The sequence below is a fragment of the Tursiops truncatus genome, chromosome 16 (genome assembly GCF_011762595.2).
Source record: "Tursiops truncatus isolate mTurTru1 chromosome 16, mTurTru1.mat.Y, whole genome shotgun sequence".
In the NCBI taxonomy this organism is placed as follows: Eukaryota; Metazoa; Chordata; class Mammalia; order Artiodactyla; family Delphinidae; genus Tursiops; species Tursiops truncatus.
The window spans coordinates 35,645,713-35,662,803 of NC_047049.1; the positions used below are offsets into that span (position 1 = coordinate 35,645,713).

Genomic DNA, 17,091 nt, shown 5'->3' on the forward strand with positions numbered 1-17,091 from the left:
CAAAAAAATTCACCAATTTCTAGAACTTCCTAGTGTCATAATTTCTGAAGGAAGAAGCACAAATGGAGTGACTGAAAAATGGAGTGACCTAAAGAATATAGAATCCCAAATAACCCAGGTACTCACTGAAAAGCAGGGGGTGCCAACTTGAGAACAACGTCTAAAGCTAACAAGGGTTTTGACCACTCTAAGAGTAGAGAGACACGAGGGACCCATGGAAAAGTCTAAAGAAATTGAGCGGTAGCTCCTGTGAACTCTTCACACTGAGCAGGACTCTCTTCCAAGAGAGGGCTCAACATTGAAGAGAAATTGGTGGGAGTGGAATCAAAACTGAAAAGGGTATGGACAATGGAGACAAAGGACAGAGAAGGTCAAAATAAAAATTGAGAGGGAGACAGAGCTAGAAAACTTCAGAAAGCAAATCACCATATTCTCGCACACTATGTGAATACAATAGAAAAGGGGGTGGGGGGGCCTGTTAAACTAGAAAAGATATCCTGAATTCTGCCTTCTAAAAGTCCAAGAAAACTAGTTGCAAATAAAATTGACCAGTATATACTGCATTGGGAACAAATCCCACACAAAATTACTATAAAACAAAAGAGAGAATATAGAACAAACTAGTATTCCCATAGACAACTAAAGCATACCAGATAGGCATCCCATAAAACAGATTTAAACTGTAACTTACTATTTCAAAACAAACAAAAATATGTTAATAAAATGATATGATATAAAGAGCCACATAAATCAAATTAGAAAAACTCAGAAATGAGAAGACAGAACTCAAGAATTAGAAATAAGGGGGGAAATAATTTTAGAAATTAACACTGGACTAAAAACTACAGTGGACAAAAATGAATAAACAGTAAATAATGTCTTAATATAAATAAAAAGGAGTAACACATAAGAAAATGAGATGAAAATAATTTGAGGAAAAAACCAATACTGAAGATAGACAAAGAAAATCCAACACACAAATAATATGCATTTCTGAAGAAAATGCCAAAGCAAGGGGAAAAAAACATGATAAACTATAATTCAAGAAAACTTTTCTGAATTAAAAATAAGATATCTGTAACTACAATTTGAAAAAGTATACTGTGTACCTACAAATATCAACCTAGAACCATCAACAGAAAGATACTTCTTTAGTATGGCCCCTAAAAATAAAGTATTTGGGTGCCTAGACAAAAAATAGTAAATGAGAACTAATATTAGATTATCTTCAAACTATTTGACACTAGTACTTTATACCACAACAAATTGGATTAATATATTTTAAATATTTTAGCAAAGGACTTTATATCCAGCAAAACTGACTTTCAAGCATAGATAGCATGTATGTTACCAGCATACAAGAACTCAGGAAATGCTCTTGCCCTGTCCCCTTTCTGAGGAATTAAATAACAAACTTCAGAAAATCAATATGTATAGAGATACATCAATATAAGACTGGTGGTGAGCATCAAATATACACTTACTTATAGAATTAATACTGAATGTAAATAGAAGGGAGAGAATATACTATGTAATGGCTATATGCTCTTATATGCAACATACAATGCTGAAAGCCACAAGAAGATAGAGGAAATGGGAACAACCAAAAAAATGTCTTAACTATTTTCAGTAATCATAATTGGTGGTAATAGTATTGGTATTACATATGGAATAAGAGGTAAAGCAAATGGGTAATTATGAGACTATTCTTATTCGATCATCTCCACTGTATTTGAGAACCAGAATTCTTGGTGAGGAAGTATGGTGTTTGAGATGTAATAAAGAAGAGGTTAAGTGAAAAATATGATATACCAGCTAAGTAACACTTGTCTTTTAATTTCAGGACATGTACACTCTCTTATATATAGAATATGGCTTTTCTCTCTGGAAAGCTCTTCCTCCAGCTTGGTCACCTCCCACACTTATTTCACATCTTGATATAAATATTACCTTCTCAATGAAGCTAATCCTAACTCTGCAATATGCCCCACGACCCGGTCCCTCTTATCTCTTTTACTTTTTCCATTCTCTGTAGCATATATCCATTTCTAACATACTATGCAATTCATATATTTATTATGTTTATTACATATTGCTTGTCTCCACGGCCAGAATGTGAGCTTCAGGAGCACTGAAATCTTTCTCTATAATTCAGTGATGTAGCTCAAAAATCTGGAACACTTAGAAGATACTCAAAATATGCATTGGATGAATTGTTGAATTTCATTAGACTACTAAGAACAAAAAGTTTGTTTCATTTGGGTTACCTTAACTGATATAGATACCATGTAGCTCATACTGTAAAGAAACGCATTTTCAAACTCAGTTGAAAGCTGTTAGAGATACTTTCACTAGATTTCAGTTTATGTACTTCCATCTAAATCAAGAGAGAACTAGGCTGTGTAGATGCTCCTTTAGTGCCATAAGGGTATAATTAAAAGTGCAGTCAAGTGAGTAAAATGAACTCTCACATTTTAGATTATTACTTGCAGAGGCCAAAAGCAAACAATGTAAAATGAAAATAAATTACAGTCATACTTCATTTTAGTGCACTTCACAGATACTGCATTTTTTACAAAGTGAAGGTTTGTAGCAACCCTACACAGAGCAAGTCTATCAGCGCCATTTTTCTAACAGCATTATTTTTTAATTAAGGTATGTACATCTTTTTAGACATAATGCTATTACACACTTAACAGATTACAGTATAGTATAAACATAACTTTTATAGGCACTGGGCAACCAAAAAAATTCATGACTTGCTTTATTGCAATACTCACTTTATTGCAGTGGTTTGGAATGAACCTGCAATATCTCCAAGGTATGCCTCAAAGAACATAAAAAATCTTGTAGAACAGTGAGAATAAATATACTTCTCTATACTGTTTCTAGGGAATTATTTTTTAAAATTGATCCCTCGAGGACTCTTTTTCTAAAGCATCAAAAAATAGTACTATTTGAAATTGGTGTTATAGACTAAAATGCTCTATTTTTGTAATCTGATTTTGAGAATAGGTTGTTTTGTAAAGTATGTTCCCAGTAGAAAGATAATTTATGCATTTGAATCAAAAGAGGAATTTTAATATAGTGTTTAAAACTAGACTTTTAAAAATAATAATGTAAAAGTTTTCCATTTCCTAGTTAAAAATTGTTCTGTCATGTATGTGCATTATACATTTTTTAACATTTAATAACTGTAGACATTTGTCATTTGGGCAGGGCACCAAGCATCAGAGCCTCTGTGTCAAATATCTTTGATCCATCCTTCCAGATACACTTTCTACCCTGCTTCATCTGCTATGTGTGCTGGCAGTCTGGCCATATGGACTATATCCACATGTCCATATCTCTCTAGTTTCTGGTTCATTTAAGCCAATAGGGAGCTTTGGCAGGAGATCAGAATGAGGTAGGGGAGTGAAGTGAGTGCATTTATTTCCCTTGGCTCTCTCTCTGAAATGTTGTCTTGATCTGGCTGCCTTCAAAGTCGTTGTTTCTGGGTCAATGCTTCTCTCAAGGGTGATGACTCTACCAAAGTAACCTACGTGAAATTGCATTTTATTGGTTAAATCTGCATTTCCTCCTGTTATTTAATTTGCATTTCTAGCAAAGTTGACCATAGTTTCATATTCCTGGTCCTTTGTTCATTTTTCTGTTGGGTTATTCAGTTGTAAACTTTCCCTAAAAATTCAGAATAACAATTCTTTTTGGTTGTATGCATTGCAAATAACTTCTTTCAGTCTTTGACTCACCTTTTGAATTTATCTGTGGGTTCTTTGTAATAAATAAAATTTTAATTTTAATGCAATAAAGTTAAAATCTTTTACTTGTGGTTTGTTCTTTTTTTTTAAATTAATTTATTTATTTTTGGCTGTGTTGGGTCTTCGTTTCTGTGCGAGGGCTTTCTCTAGTTGCAGCGAGCGGGGACGACTCTTCATCACGGTGCATGGGCCTCTCACTGTTGCCGCCTCTCTTGCTGCGGAGCACAGGTTCCAGACGCGCAGGCTCAGTAGCTGTGTGTCACGGGCCTAGTTGCTCTGCGGCACGTGGGATCTTCCCAGACCAGGGCTCAAACCCGTGTCCTCTGCATTGGCAGGCGGATTCTCAACCACTGCGCCACCAGGGAAGCCCTGTGGTTTGTTCTTTTTTGTGTTTTTTTATGAAAAGGCTTCTTTTCTATCCGTGGGTAAAAGACAGTTTCCTGTATTTTCTTCTTAAATCATTACAATTTTGTTTTTGACATTTGGGACCTTAAATATTATTCAAACTCTTCCAAATTCTGCAGAAACAGCAATAAAATAAATAAATCAAACTTCACCTCATAGTTTACCTTAGCATTATTTTGAACTCATCTACTATATTGAGCACCATATTGAATTATAAAAGATGTGAGAGTTACCACTAGAAAACCTTATACTGAATTCTATTCTGCCACTTACCTGCTATGTGTCTTTGAGTTGCATAACCTCATATTTATTCATCTATAAAACTGGAGTAATCATAAACTTTCTAACTAGACTAAAAATTAAATTCTTGTGATTATACTTTACAAATTATAAATATTCTTTTTTGAATTTCTATCGGGACTCCCTGTTAAAAATACTAACTGGCATTAGTTTTATATTCATTCATTAAACTAATATGTACTGATCAGCTAACATTAGCCAATTTCCCTCATAAAAATCTTTACTCTCTTCTTGAGAGTGAATTTTAGAGCCAGCTTAGGTGAAAAGGAGAAAAGCAGTCGTTATCATTCTACTTCAAAATTGCTATGAATGAAAAATTTACTTTGTGTCTATATAAGATTCAACATCTGGATAAAAATATTTATTACCCACATTTCAAATGTTTTTGGTTTCTACCTAGATGCCTGTTTAATCATCTACATGATTTTATCCAATTATCTATCTTGCAACCAATCACCATGTAAGACCCATGGGCGTAGCCCGTGCCCTGCCACTTTGAAAAACATACGGTAAAATTGGTCTACTCTGGTGTGTAAGATGCCAGAAGTATCAGGATTTTCAGCAACACCAGCCAGCCATTTTGGCTACCATATCAACTGATTCAGATGGACTGAGGAGCAATTTTATGAACTCTGTGGGGAGTATGTGTTGTTATATCTGGAAATCTCAGGTGCCAAGTGGCCTACTCTGGTCATTCAGCCTTAGATGAGAAAGTGCAGACAAACCAGTGTGTTCACATTGTTACCATGGTGACCATTGGGCTAAATGGAAGTCCTGAAAAATGCCCATCATAAGGTTGTATGTTGTTTTGCAAGAGTAGAAAAAACATATTTATATCACAGATTTGGTCTCACTGGGGGTTGCGTTATGTTCCTAATGTGCGGGCAGATGTTTTGTATCACTCTCTTTTCATAAAGTAGAAAGTCTACTACACAGGCATTCTTGTTTATGAATATTAGCGTACATGTTTCCACAGAGTATTTTTTTTGGGGGGGGGAAGGAGGTGGTTTCCCATGTGGCCCGAAAAACCTGCTAGAAAAATTCTGAAAGAGCTGTAACACTTCCACAGAGTATTTTAAATTGGTTTCATGTAGTTTGTATTGAGGGAAAAAAATCTCTGAAACTTATCAATGGAATCTCTGAAAAACTGTTACATATACAAAATTTATCATCTTTTTAAAATTTTTATTTTATTATTTTTATTGAGATATAATTGATATATAAGATTGTGTGTGGTTAAAGTGTACAGTGTGTTGATTTGATACATTTATATATTGCAATATGAATACCACCATAGCATCAGCTAATACCTCTCTCATGTTGCATAATTATCATTTCTTTTTTTTACGGGGAGACCATTTAAGATCTACTCTCTTCGCAACTTTGAGGTGTATAATACAGTATTGTTAACTATAAGCACTAGATTATAGTGATCTCCAGAACTCACTCATCTTATAACTGCAAGTTTGTAGTTTGTACCCTTTAATGAAGATCTCCCCAGTTTGCCCAGCCCTCAACCCCTGATAACCACTATTCTGCTCTCAGTTTCTATGAGTTTGGCTTTTTTAGACTCCACATATATCAATACATGCTATCATAGAGTATTTATCATTCTCTCTGACTTATCTCACTTAGCATAATGCTCTCAAGGTCTGTGTTGTCACGGATAAGATTTCTTTCTTTCTCATGCTGAATAATATTTCATTTTATATAGATAGATAGGTATAGATAAAGAAAATATAGAGATAGAGATAGAGAAGATATATGTATCTTCTTTATTCATCCATTTATGGAGACCTAGGTTGTTTCCATATCTGAGTTGTTATGAATAACACTGCAGTGGGAGTTCAGGTGTCTTCAATATCCTGATTTCATTTCCTTTGGATATATACTCAGAAGTGGGATTGCTGAGTCAAATGGTAGTTCCATTTTTAATTTTTTTTAGGAACGTTCATTCTTTTCTCCATAGTGGCTGAACCAATTTATACTTACATACTTGAGTAATGCACAATTTTCCACATCCTCACCATCACTTGTTAAATCTTGTCTTCTTGATGATAGCCAGTCTAATGGGTGTGAGGTGATGTCTTATTGTGGTTTGGGTTTGCATTTCCCTGATGATTAGTGATGTTGAGAATCTTTTCCATGTACCTGTTGGCCATTTGTATGTCTTCTTCAGAAAAAATGTCTATTCATTCCTCTGCCCATTATTTATCGTTTTGTTATTGAGTTGTATGAGTTCTTTATAGATTTTGGATATTAACCCTCTATCCAATGTATGGTTTGCAGATATTTTCATCCACCCAAAGGCTACCTTTTCATGTTGTTGATTGTTTCTTTTGCTGTGCAGAAGATTTATAGTTTGATGTAGTCCCATTTGTTTATTTTTTATTTTATTGCTTGTGCTTTTGATGTCATATCCAAAAAAATCAGTGCCAAGATCAACATGAAGGTTTTTCCCTATCTCTTTTTCTAGGAGTTTTACAGTTTCAGGTCTTCTATTGAGGTCTTTAATCAATTTTGAATTAATTTTTGTGAATAATGTAATACAGGAGTCCAGTTTCATTTTCTGCATGTGATTATCCAGCTTTCTTAATACCGTTTATTGAAGATACCATTCTCTCCCCATTGAGTATTCTTGGCTCCCTTGTTAAATATTCATTGATCAGATATATAGGCTTATTTCTGGGCTCTCTATTTTGTTCCATTGGTGTATGGGTCTATTTTTATGCCAGTACAGTATACTGTTTTAATTGCTATACTTTTTAGTATAATTTGAAATCAGAAAGCATGATGCTTCCAGCTTTGTTTTTCTTCCTCAAGATTGCTTTGGCTATTTGGGGTCTTTTGTGATTCTATACAAATTTTAGGATTGTTTTTTCTGTTTCTGTAAAAACGCCACTGGAATTCTGATAGGGATTGCATTGAAACTATAGATGGTTTGGGATAATATGGACACATTAATAACATTCTTACCATCCATAAACAAGAGAGATCTTTCCAATTGTTTGTATCTTCTTTAATTTCTTTCATCAAAGTCTTATATTTTTCATTGTACAGATCTTTTACTTCTTTGGTTAAATTTATTTGAGTATTTTATGGGTTTTGATGCTACTATGAATGGCATTGTTTTCTTTATTTCTTTTCTAGATATTTCATTGTTAGTGTATAGAAATGCAACTGATTTCTGTATGTTGATTTTATATTCTGCAACTTTACTAAATTTGTTGATTAGCTAACAGTTTTTTGGTTGAGTCCTTAGTATTTTCTATATATATATGATCATGTCATCTGCAAATAATGACAATTTTACTTTTTCCTTGCCAATTTGGATTCCTTTTATTTATTGGGACTTACTGAACTATGTTGAATAAGAGTGGTGAGAGTGGGCATCCTTGTCTTGTTCCTGATCTTAGAGGATAATCTCTTAACCTTTCACAGTTCATTATGAAGTTAGCTGTGGCCTTTGTTGTATATGGCCTTTTTCAGGTAGATTGCCTATCTCCACTTCACTTAGTTGTTCTTCTGGGGTTTTATCTTGTTCCTTCATCTGGGACATATTCCTCTGCCATCTCATTTTGTCTAACTTTCTGTGATTGTGATTTCCATTTCTCAGGATGCAGGGTTGTAGTTCTTCTTGCTTCTGCTGTCTGACCCCTGGTGGATGAGGCTAAGAGGTTTGTGCAGACTTCTTGGTGGGAGGGACTGGTTCCTGCCCACTGGTGGGTGGAGTTCGGTCTTGTCCCTCTGAGGGGGCAGGGCCATGCCAAGGGCTGTGTCCAGAGGGCTGTGGACTCAGGAAGACATGAGGCAGCCTGTCTGCTGATGGATGGGGCTGTGTTCCTTCCCTATTGGTTGTTTGGCCTGAGGCATCCCAGCACTGGAGCCTACAGGCTGGGGGGTGGGACTAAGTCTTGGTAAGAAAATGGTGGCCTCCAGGAGGACTCACGGCAATGAGTACTCCCCAGAACTGCCACTGCCAGTGTCTTTGTCCCTGCAGTGAGCCACAGCTGCCCCCTGACTCCACAGGAGACTCTCCAATACTATCAGGTAAGTCTGGCTCAGTCTCTTATGAGGTCACTGCTTTTATTCTCTGGGTGGGATCCTGGTGCATGTGAGACCTTACGTGTAGCTTTCAAGAGTGGAGTTTCTGTTTCCTCCAGTCCTGTGGAATTCCTGTGATGAAACCCTGCTGGCCTTCAAAGCCAGATTCACTGGGGGCTCCTCCACCCGTTGCCAGACCCCCAGGCTGGGGAGCCTGACGTGGGGCTCAGAACTTTCACTCCTGTGTGAGAACTTCTGTGGAATAATTATTTTCTAGTTTGTGGGTCACCCACCTAGTGTGTATGGGATTTGATTTTATTGCAGTTTTGCCCCTCATACTGTCTTGTTGTGGCTTCTTCTTTGTCTTTGGATGTAGGTCTTTTTTGGATGTATCTTTTTTGGTAGGTTCCAGTATTTTCTTGTTGTTGTTGATGGTTGTTCAGCAGTTAGTTGTGATTTTGGTTTTTTCATAAGAAGAGGTGAGCTCACGTTTTTCTACTCCACTACCTTGTCCCATAGATGGCCTTTATTATACTGAGGTATGTTCCTTCTGTAGCAAATGTGTTCCTTCTATGAGCTAATGAAAAGATGTATTTTGTCAAATGCTTTTTCTGCAAGTATTGAGATGATCATATCTTTTTAATGAGTTGTTGAATTCAGTTTGCTAATATTTTATTGAGAACTTTTGCATCTATATTCATGAGGAATATAGGTTTATAGTTTTCTTTCATTGTCCTTATCTGGCGCTGGTTTTAGCATCTCAGTAAATAGCTGTTCAATTAATTAAAGAGGTAAAAAGTACTAACAGTATAAGAGGAAATAATCTACATGTCTGATCATCAGTAGAAACAGTAATAAACAGAAGTTGAGACATTTTTGATATTCCTATTTTATTCTTAATGCTTCTCTGAATTTTATAGCATTTTATATATTTTATTTGATTCTTATAAAATTTGATGATACATTTAAGGTAAGTTATTGTTATCTCTATTTTGTGCATGATAGAAAAGTCTCTATCTAGCATTCAGAATAGAGCAAGTTATGCTGTAGTAACAAACAATCCTAAAATTGTAGTGGTTTAATAAAAAACATTTTATTTCTCATTTATGCTACATGTCTACCTTGAATTGTTAGTGTCGCTGCTCCATGTTGTCTTCAGAATAGGAATCAGGTTGATGGACGCTTCACTCTGGGTTATGGTAGGGGTCAGGGGAGGACAGCTCATATAATTCAAAGTGAAAGGCCCACATTTTATCAGCCAAAGGAGATCACAGGTCATATGTAATTTCAAGTAAGCTGGGAAGTGAAGTCTTACTCGATGATCAGGAAGAGGATAATCAGAAATACTAAATGGACAGCACTAGGCTGTTAGAGAGGTATTAGGATTCAAGCCAGGATTCCTACTACTATATCCTTACCATTCTGCCTAATTGTTTAAGTCAAAATGCCTAAACTGTTAGGGAGATAAGGTAAATAAACTTCATATGAATATTCAATTTAATGAAACAGGAGGGGAATTGGTATCATAATTCAAATATGACAAGAACTTAGGTTTGTTGCAAATTTTAGTTTGGGGGGTGGTTGAATTTGAAATTGATCTTAAAATACTAGTAGAATTTGGAGAGAGAGCTGGGGAAGGGCTCATGATAAAAGCATAGTAAGTGATCTGTTAATGAGAAAGGAGAAGAAAAGTGTTATGCAAAGAAGTCATTATAAACTTGCATTTAGTTCATTTGAACTCAGTTACAAGTCTGATGGTGTGATAAAGAAACAAGAGATAGAGGTAGGGACAGGGGAGGAGAGAGACAGACAGAGGCAGGCAGACAGACAGAATTTAAACTGTGTGGGTGCTTCCATCCCCCATAGCACTGGATGATCCATATGTCCTGGTGAGAATGTGAAATAAGGGATTTGAATCTGCTTTTCCACCCCTTGTTCCTCAGTCCCCTCCTATCTCTGAAAGTACATAGTATGAATATCACAGAAAATTCGGTGTGATCTAATGTTTAGCACATATTTTTCATGCAATCTGATCCCTAAGCCAACTACTTCACAACTTGTTCAACTGAAGCAACAGCTACTTTTTCAACGTTAAAAAATAAACAAGCTATGTCGAACTTGTGTGTTTATTTATAAACCTGAGAAATTATTTATCAGTCTCCAAAACAGTGTCTTCTAAGTGATTTCTAAGGGTAACGTGGCTGTCTGTGAAGTTAACCTTATGTTTTGACTTTAGAACCTAGCTTCCATAGACTGTGAATTCATAACTCCACTGTATAAGACACTAGTGTCCAAAAGTTAAGGGGGTATTAGAATTTCTATTTCTATTTATTATTATCCTCATTTTAAAAAAGTGTGTGTTTGTATATTTATATATATTTATATATACCATATTAACACAATAGTGCATATATGATATTCATAGGTAAATACTGGGTTGGCCAAAAATTTCATTTGGGTTTTCCCATGACATCTTATGGAACAACCCCAACGAACTTCTTAGCCAACTCAATAAATACTAATATATTGGGGGTACTTGCCCAAAAACTATGGGTATATAATCAAAAACGTTTAGAAATCTGACAGAATCAATTTATCAGAAGTGTAAATAAGCACAGGTGTCAATACAACCAATATGATTTATCTGAATGGCAAGAAGGACCCACATCAGAAAACTCTGGGGAGTTGGAAGATACATTTGTATAAGTAGGTTGGGAGTAGAGATGGGCAATGTTGAAAACTAATCTGGTCTTCATATTACCTTTAAACTAAGCAAAGCAGCATGTATCAAAGCCTTATTCAGATATCCAATGCCAAGTTATTAATCTGAGAAGAATTCTAGGTTACATCTCAGCTCAGCAACAGCAGCAACAACAACAAAAATGCTGTAAACAATTAGTGATGTCAGAACTGGAAAGGGGAATGGAAGCAGGGTTGTAATATTTTAAAATCTTCTTGATATCTCAAATCCTTTAGCTAAATAAATACTTGTAGTTGTTGCTTGCAAAAATGAGCAACAGGTCTACGTGAATGATTTTTAAAACCATGTACCTTATTCTGTTTGTAGAGACTCACCTACTACCTTATATTTTACAAGTGAAAGAAGCTAATAAAATTCTAATCTGATGCTGAATTTCTATTACACAGACTGAAAATATTTGATATTCACATCACTAATTTGATCTCTATAGGAGAAAAGGTACGTAATTTAAAGCAATGCAGTATTTTTTAAAAATATGAATTATCCAAGTTGACCATGAAGACAGTCTAAATGAATCATATAGTGCCCCAGGGCTGCCTCTATACTTCCACCAGGCAGGCATTAAGGTCAACTCCACCTGTGACAGACATAGTATGGAGAGAATTCAGGTAGTTTAGAGAGAAAGTTGGGATAGAACATGTCCATGGGTGCTGCTCCTTTGTGCTGCAGTGTTCTGTGAGGCAGTAACACTTGGTCCAGGACTTGTGGTCCCTACTTGTGGGTTCTACTTAAATTGTGGAAATTTCAGACATGCCTACTTTACATGCCCAGCAGTGTTTCCAGCGTACGTGAGACAGAAAGAAGTTGCAGCATTACTTAAAAATGAAAAGTAACATCTATGCCTTCCAGAGACATTTCTAACCACACTCTCTTAAGAGCTGTTCAGTGGAGAGGCAATCTGAAAGAAGAAAGAGATGACACAGACCTACTGCTTAGTCTCAGTTCTTTCACGTTCCAGGTTATAATCTTAGGCAATAAAATAATCTCCTTGACTCAGTCTTATCAATGACAAACATAGGGATTCCTGTGTGTCAGGATTGAAATAATGTAAATACCAAACTTGTGCCTAGCCCATAGTAGATACAAATAGAAAGGATCTATGATATTATCATATTGTAACTGAGTCTAGTGTCTTCTCTGTGTAGCTACCCTTAACTGCCACTTCCAAGGTAAGAACCAGTAGTTCCTAGTGGTGTAATACATAGAAACAAGGAGGTTAGTGTCAGTTACACATATTTATAAGTGGAGCTCCCTGTTACTGGTTCTCATTCTGACTCTGAAAATAACTGGCTCATCTTTAAGGATGAGTTGGGTCACAGGAGGAAGAAGTTTCCCACGAGGGGCTAGGGCAAGTATATAATTTATCACCGCAACAGGTTCAATTTTGACAGTGAAATAAGGTAGAAAAAATAAATTTTGTGATTTTTGAGATATTTACTGACCAACCAATTGATCTTATTTTATTGAGAAACTTAGAAAATAGTTCTATCCAAATGCTATTTTCAAAAATAAAAATTTTAAGTAAATGGTTGGAAGAAAATATACCATGTTAGAATTAGTTTTTAAAAAGCAGGATTAGCTATGTTAATTTCAGAAAGAGCAGACTTCAGAGCAATAAAGGCTATAGGGGATAACGAAAGGCATTACATAGTGATAAAGGGGTCAATTCTCCAATAAGACACAATAATCCTTAACGTGTATGTGACTAACAAAACAACAGCAATTTATATGAAGCAAAAACTAATATAATTGCAAAAAGAAATAGATAAATCCACTATTATAGTTGGAGAGTTCAGCACACCCCCCCCGTTAGAAATAGACAGATCTAACATGCAGAACATCAGTAAGTTGAATAAGTAACATAGAAGACAGTAAAATCAGTAAGTTAGACATAGTTGATGTCTAACTAACATCAATCAACTGGATATTATTGACATGTAAAGACCACTACTTCCAACAATAGCAGCTCACATGGAATATTCACCAAGATAGACCAAATTCTGTGCCATAAAACACACCTTAGCAAATGCAAAAGAGTAGAAATCATACAATGTCTGCTCTCATACTGCAGTGGAATTAAACTAGAAACCAATTACAGAAAATAATTGGAAAATACCCAACTACATGGAAATTAACACATGTCAAATAACACATGGGTTAAAGAAGAAATCTCAAGATAAATTAAGATATAGTTTGTACTAAATGAAAACAAAAACACAACTTATCAAAATGTGTGGTATGCAGCAAAAGCAGTGCTTAGATGGAAATTTATAGCATATAATGTGTGTATTAGAAAGAAAGAGCTAAAATCAATATTCTAAGCTTCCTCCTTAGGAAACACACTAATGTGTGTATTAGAAAAAAAGAGCTATTCTAAGCTTCCTCCTTAGGAAACTAAAAAAAAAAAGAGCAAATTAAATCCAAAGCAGAAAGAAAGAAAGAAAAATTAGAGCAGAAATCAATTAAATTGAAAAGAAGAAATCAATAGAAAAAATCAACAAAACCAAAAACTGCTTCTTTGAAAAGATCAATCAAATTGATATGCCTAGCCAAGCTAACTAAGAAAAAAAGAGAGCAAACACAAAGTACTATTACCAGAAATGAAAGTGAGAACTTCACTACAGATCCCATGGACATTAAAAAGACCAATTTAGATGCTGAAAAATGTAGGTCTTCTTAATTACATCCCATTCCAGTTCATAATAAAAGTTTATCTACAAATTTATCTATTTTTATAGAAGCTCCATTAAAAGCATCTTCTTACAAGGTGAGATATCAAAAGTAAAATGGCTGGAAATTAAAACTAAATCTTGCATATCATTTTAGTTCTCATTAAAAATATGTTTAGTTCCCCTTTTTTGAGATAAATTTCTAAATCTTTATAAGCTTTATTTTCAGTAATTATAGTTTGCTTAAAGCTTCAAAGGCTGAAATTTTGTGGCAGTACATTTGTTGAATAGTTGACTACAGATTTCCAAATAATTTTGGAGAAGGAGCACCAAAATTTACCAAACTTACAGTATTACAAAATTTATCAAAAATTTTAAAAGAATTTAATACAATTATAGGATATTTAAATTGACTTTAAAAGCAAGTCTTCAAGAGTGCAAACATTTTGAAAATCCTCTTGAGAATTGTAAGTGGAATGTGAAATTGTGTACTGTCATGTGGAAGTTTATCTCATATTAAAAAAACTTCAGTATTAAAAATAATACATCTGGAGTAGGTGAAATAAAAACATTTTGAATCAATAAAAACTACAAATATTTTGTTGCCAGCTGAAGTGTACTATAAAATCATTAAAGGAATTTCTTGAGACTGAGGGAAATGATAACAGAGGGAAACTCAGATCTTCAGGAAGAGATAAAGAATATCAGAAATGGTATATATCTGTGATATAAAATATATTTTCCTTTTAATTAAAAATAAGACTAAAAAATTATTATTTTGTTGGATTTTATAATGCATTTAGGTGTAATACAAAGGAAAATTAAAGCATAAAAATGACAGGTGAATTGACTTATGTGGTTCTATTTTATGTCAAGTTGTATATTAACTAAAGATTGACTGTGAAGAATTAAAAATGAATATTGTAATCATTAAACAACAACTAAAAATGCAAAGGTCTATTACTAACAAGTCAACAGATAAACAGATGCTTTAAAATGTGAAAAACCTAACAGAGTAAAGAAAAAAGAAAAAAAATCTGTTGGTCTAAAGAGATAGCAAATAGTAAAATTATAGACCTACTCATTTCCAATTCAAACATGTCTATAATTACATTTAGTAGACAAAACACTTTAACAGTCAGAGACTGTCAAATCTGATTTTAAAAACAAGGTTAAACTATAGGCTTTCCATAAGAGATGTATTTTAAATAAAAGACACGGATAAGTTGACAATAAAAAGATGAAAAAAGATATGCCATGAAAATAATAAGCATAGAAGGTTAGGGATATTAAAAGAAGGGATATCAAAAATAATGTAGGCTTTGCAAAGAGTTTTACCAGAGACAGAAATTTTTACCAGAGACAAAGAAGGATATTTGGATATTTAATAAGGAAAATTGGTGAATCCATAAGGCAGATATAGCAATCATAAATATTCATGCATCTAACAACAGAGCTTCAAAATATAGGAAGAAAAATTTGAAAGAATTCAAAAGAGAAATAGATAAATCCATTATCATAGTTGGAGAATTTAACAGTCCTCTCTCAGAAATTGATAGAATAACTAGGCAAAAAGAGAGTAAAAACATAGATCTGTATTTACAACCTAAGTGTCCATCGACAGATGAATGGATAAAGAAGATGTGGCACATATATGCAATGGAATATTACTCAGCCATAAAAAGAAATGAAATTGAGTTATTTGTAGTGAGGTGGATGGACCTAGAGTCTGTCATACAGAGTGAAGTAAGTCAGAAAGAGTAAAACAAATACCGTATGTTAACACATATATATGTTATCTAAAAAAAAAGTCCTGAAGAACCTAGGGGCAGGACAGGAATAAAGACCCAGATGTACAGAATGGACTTGAGGACCCGGGGAGGGGGAAGAGTAAGTTGGTACGAAGTGAGAGAGTGGCATGGACATATATACACCACCAAGTGTAAAATAGATAGCTAGTGGGAAGCAGCCGCATAGCACAGGGAGATCAGCTCGGTGCTTTGTGACCACCTAGAGGGGTGGGATAGGGAGGGTGGGAGTGAGACGCAAGAGGGAGGAGATATGGGGATATATGTATATGTGTAGTTGATTCACTTTGTTATACAGCAGAAACTAACACACCATTGTAAAGCAATCATACTCCAATAAAGATGTTAAAAATAAATAAATAAAAATAAAATATTTAAAGTATACAACAAAAAACATAGATCTGGAAAATACTATCAACTAGCATGATCTAACTGACATTTATAATACAACACACACAACAAATGCAAGATAGACATGTTCTTTTAAAGTGCACATAGTAATTTCAACAAGTCGTGGGCCATAAAAGAACTCAATAAAATTTTTAATGAAATTTTACATAGTATATTCTCTTATCATAATAGAGTTATGAAAATAGCTTATCATAATAATAAGCTATCCAGAAACTTTAATCTTTTTCATGGCTCAGTCTTTTCTGCTAATTAAATCATGTGGGAAGTATATTAGTTATCTATTACTGTATGACAAATTACTCTAAAACTTAGCACCTTAAAAGAATAAGCATTTGCTTTCTTACAATTTCTGAGCGGCTGGGAGTTGTTTAACTGGGTGATTCTGGCTCAGGGTGTCTCACGAGGTTTCAGTCAAGATGTGGACAAAGGATGCAGTCGTTGAAAGGCTTGATAGGGCTGGAGAATCGACTTGCTAACTCACTGACATGGCTGTTGACAAGAGGCCTCAGTTCCTTGCCACATAGGCCTCTCCATAGGGCTGCTTATGACATGGTGGTTGGCTTCCCCAGAGCAAAAATCTGAGAGAGAGAGAGAACAATTAAGATGGAAACTGCAGTGTCTTTTATAACCTAATTATATCATCACTTCTGCACTGTTTTATTGGTCATGTAGAACAGCCCTTGGCACAGTGTGGGAGTGCCTTACCAGGATGCGAGTACCAGTAGGTGGAATTCATTGGAGACCATCTTGAAGGCTGGCTACTAAGGGGAGCATTGAAAAAGTACTTAAGCCCTGGTTCAACCTCAGATCTATTAACTCAGACTCTTTTGGGGATTGGGCGTCTGTTGTTGTTGTTGTTGTTTTTCCTCTTAAGCTCCCCAAATGATTCTCAATACAGGGTTGAGGAATATTATAGTAGAGGAAATCCACTGTAC

The 17,091-nt window shown here is 34.9% G+C and overlaps 1 non-coding gene across 1 annotated transcript; it reads right to left on the minus strand.

The window, feature by feature from the left end:
• Positions 1–5,465: 5,465 nt before the first annotated feature.
• On the minus strand, positions 5,466–5,526 carry LOC117308572 (U7 small nuclear RNA). Its single transcript, XR_004522669.1, has one exon. It is a non-coding gene; the product is annotated as a U7 small nuclear RNA (small nuclear RNA).
• Positions 5,527–17,091: the final 11,565 nt, after the last annotated feature.